The 4,157-nt window shown below is 40.7% G+C and overlaps 1 non-coding gene across 1 annotated transcript; it reads right to left on the reverse strand.

Moving 5' to 3' along the window:
- Positions 1-971: 971 nt before the first annotated feature.
- LOC130977372 (small nucleolar RNA R71) lies at positions 972-1,075 on the reverse strand. Its single transcript, XR_009085065.1, has one exon. It is a non-coding gene; the product is annotated as a small nucleolar RNA R71 (small nucleolar RNA).
- Between the last annotated feature and the right edge of the window lie 3,082 nt (positions 1,076-4,157).

Genomic DNA, 4,157 nt, shown 5'->3' on the forward strand with positions numbered 1-4,157 from the left:
ATCATATCTTTTTAAAATTGTTTTCAAATCATATTTTCTCAATCACATCTTTTTAAAACCAATCATATCTTCTTAACCACATCTTTTTCAAAATAGTTTTCAATCAAATCTTTTTTATTTCTAATTTCAAAATCTTTTTCAAAAATCACTTGATTTCTTTTCCACTCTTATTTTCGAAAATCAATTAAGTGTTTTTCAAAATGTTTTCAAAATCTTTTACTTAATTTTCGAAAATTACTTCCCTTCTTCTCACATCCTTCTATTTATGGACTAACACTATTCCTTAATGCAAAATTCGAACTCCATCTTCTTTGATAAGTTCGAATTTTCTACCTTTGTCTTCCATTTTTCTTTTCCTCTGACACCTCAAGGAATCTCTATACTGTGACATAGAGGATTCTATATTTTCTTGTTCTCTTCTTTTTCATATGAGCAGGAACAAAGACAAAGGCATTCTTGTTAAAGCTGACCCTGAACTTGAAAGGACCTTGAAGCGAAAGCTAAGAGAAGCTAAGGCACAACTCTTTATTGAGGACCTGACCGAATTCTTCAAAGAAGAAGAACCCATGGCAGCCGAAAACAACAACAATGCCAACAATGCAAGGAAGGTGCTGGGTGACTTTACTGCACCTACTCCCAATTTCTATGGGAGAAGCATCTCTATCCCTGCCATTGGAGCAAACAACTTTGAGCTTAAGCCTCAATTAGTTTCTCTAATGCAATAGAATTGCAAGTTCCATGGACTTCCATTGGAAGATCCTCATCAGTTCTTAGCTGAATTCTTGCAAATCTGTGACACTGTCAAGACTAATGGGGTAGACCCTGAAGTCTATAGACTTATGCTATTCCCTTTTGCTGTAAGAGACAGAGCTAGGATATGGTTGGACTCACAACCTAAAGAAAGCCTGGACTCTTGGGAAAAGCTAGTCAATGCCTTCTTGGCAAAGTTCTTTCCACCTCAAAAATTGAGTAAGCTTAGAGTGGAAGTCCAAACCTTCAGACAGAAGGATGGAGAATCCCTCTATGAAGCTTGGGAAAGATACAAACAATTAATCAGAAAATGTCCATCTGACATGCTTTCTGAATGGAGCATCATAGGTATTTTCTATGATGGTCTCTCTGAACTATCCAAGATGTCTTTGGATAGCTCTGCTGGAGGATCTCTTCATCTGAAGAAGACGCCTACAGAGGCTCAAGAGCTAATTGAAATGGTTGCAAATAACCAATTCATGTACACTTCTGAGAGGAATCATGTGAACAATGGGACTAGTCAGAAGAAAGGAGTTCTTGAGATTGACACTCTGAATGCCATATTGGCTCAGAACAAGATATTGACTCAACAAGTCAATTTGATTTCTCAAAGTCTGTCTGGAATGCAAAATGCACCAAGCAGTACTAAGGATGCTTCATCTGAGGAAGAAGCTTATGATCCTGAGAACCCTTCAATGGAAGAGGTGAATTACCTAGGAGAACCCTATGGAAACACCTCTAATTCTTCATGGAGAAATCACCCAAATTTCTCATGGAAGAATCAAGAGAGACCTCAACAAGGTTGCAACAACAATAATGGTGGAAGAAACAGGTTTAGCAATGGCAAGCCTTTTCCATCATCTTCTCAGCAACAGACAGAGAGTTCTAAGCAGAATACCTCTGACTTAGCAACCATGGTCTCTGATTTAATCAAAACCACTCAAAGTTTCATGACTGAAACAAGGTCCTCCATTAGGAATTTGGAGGCACAAGTGGGACAGCTGAGCAAGAAAGTTACTCAACTCCCTCCTAGTACTCTCCCAAGCAACACAGAAGAAAATCCAAAAGGAGAGTGCAAAGCCATAACCATGGCCGAATATGGAGAGGAAAGAGAAGAGGTGGACGCCACTGAGGAAGACCTCAATGGGCGTGCACCAACCTCCTCTGAGTTCCCCAATGAGGAACCATGGGAATCTGAGGCTCAAAATGAGACCATAGAGATTCCATTGGAATTACTTCTGCCATTCATGAGCTCTGATGAGTATTCTTCCTCTAAAGAGGATGAGTATGTCACTGAAGAGCAAGTTGCTAAATACCTTGGAGCAATCATGAAGCTAAATGACAAGATATTTGGAAATGAGACTTGGGAGGATGAACCCCCTTTGCTCACCAAAGAGCTGGATGACTTGTCTAGGCAGAAATTACCTCAAAAGAGACAAGATCCCGGGAAGTTTTCAATACCTTGTACCAAAGGCACCATGACCTTCAAGAAGGTTCTGTGTGACTTAGGGTCAAGTGTAAACCTCATGCCTCTCTCTGTAATGGAGAAGCTAGGGATCTTTGAGGTACAAGCTGCAAGAATCTCACTAGAGATGGCAGACAACTCAAGAAAACAAGCTCATGGACTTGTAGAGAATGTTTTGGTAAAAGTTGAAGACCATTACATCCCTACTGATTTCATAGTCCTAGAGACTGGGAAGTGCATGGATGAAACCATCATCCTTGGCAGACCCTTCCTAGCCACAGCAAAGGCTGTGATTGATGTTGATAGAGGAGAGTTAATCATTCAAATGAATGAAGAATCCTTTGTGTTTAAGGCTCAAGGATATCCCTCTATCACCATGGAGAGGAAGCATGAAGAGCTTCTCTCAAATCAGAGTCAAACAGAGCCCCCACAGTCAAACTCTAAGTTTGGTGTTGGGAGGCCACAACCAAACTCTAAGTTTGGTGTTGAACCCCCACATTCAAACTCTAAGTTTGGTGTTGGGAGGTTCCAACATTGCTCTGAGAAAATGTGAGGCTCCATGAGAGCCATCTGTCAAGCTACTGACATTAAAGAAGCGCTTGTTGGGAGGCAACCCAATGATTATATTTTATATATTTCTCTTTGTTATTTTATGTTTTTTGTAGGTTGATGATCATAAGAAGTCACAAAATCCATTGAAAAAGCAATGAATGAAAAACAGGAAGAAAAACAGCACACCCTGGAGGAAGAACTCACTGGCGTTTAAACGCCAGTGAGGCTAGCAGTTGGGCGTTTAACGCCCAGTCTGGCACCATTCTGGGCGTTTAACGCCAGAAAGGGGCACCAGACTGGCGTTAAACGCCAGAAAAGGGCAAGAACCTGGCGTTAAATGCCAGAAATGGGCACCAGCCCGGCGTTTAACGCCAGAATTGGCTCAAAACGTGATTTTTGATGCCATTTGGTGCAGGGATGACTTTTCCTTGACACCTAAGGATCTGTGGACCCCACAGGATCCCCACAAACCCCTCAACCTCTCAAATCCCATCTCTCTCTTCACCACTCACCTCCATAAAACCCCACTTACCTCACCATCCAAATTCAAACCACTACTTCTTCCCCTTTTGGCCTAACCACAAAGCCATCTCCCTCCCCTCCATTTCTTCTTCTTCTACTCTCTTCTTTCTTCTTTTGCTCGAGGACGAGCAAACCTTTTAAGTTTGGTGTGGTAAAAGCATTGCTCTTTGTTTTTCCATAACCATTTATGGCATGACCTCAAGCCCATCACTAAGAAGAAGATGGAGCAAACAAGAGACCCCTCTCATCAAGAGATCCCTGAGATACCTCAAGGGATGCACTTTCCTCCACAAGACTATTGGGAGTAACTGAACACCTCCCTAGGAGAATTAAGTTCCAACATGGGACAACTAAGGGTGGAGCACCAAGAACATGCCATCCTCCTCCATGAAATTAGAGAAGATCAAAGAATCATGAGAGAGGAGCAACAAAGACAAGGAAGAGACATTGAGGAGCTCAAGCACTCCAGAGGACCTTCAAGAGGAAGAACAAGCCGCCATCACTAAGGTGGACCCATTCTTTAATCTCCTTGTTCTTTATTTTCTTGTTTTTCGAAATTTTCATGCTTTATGTTTATCCATGTTTGTGTCTTATGATCATTAGTGTCTTAGTGTCTATGCCTTAAAGCTATGAATATGAATCCATCACCTTTCTTAAATGAAAACTGTTTTTATCACAAAAGAACAAGAAGTACAGGATTTCAAATTCATCTTTAAAACTAGCTTAATTAATTTGATGTGGTGACAATACTTGTTGTTTTCTGAATGTATGCTTAAACAGTGCATATGTCTTTTGAATTTGTTGTTCATGAATGTTAAAATTGTTGGCTCTTGAAAGAATGATGAAAAAGGAGACATGTTACTGAGGA

Source organism: Arachis stenosperma, chromosome 4, assembly GCF_014773155.1.
Source record: "Arachis stenosperma cultivar V10309 chromosome 4, arast.V10309.gnm1.PFL2, whole genome shotgun sequence".
Lineage (NCBI taxonomy): Eukaryota > Viridiplantae > Streptophyta > Magnoliopsida > Fabales > Fabaceae > Arachis > Arachis stenosperma.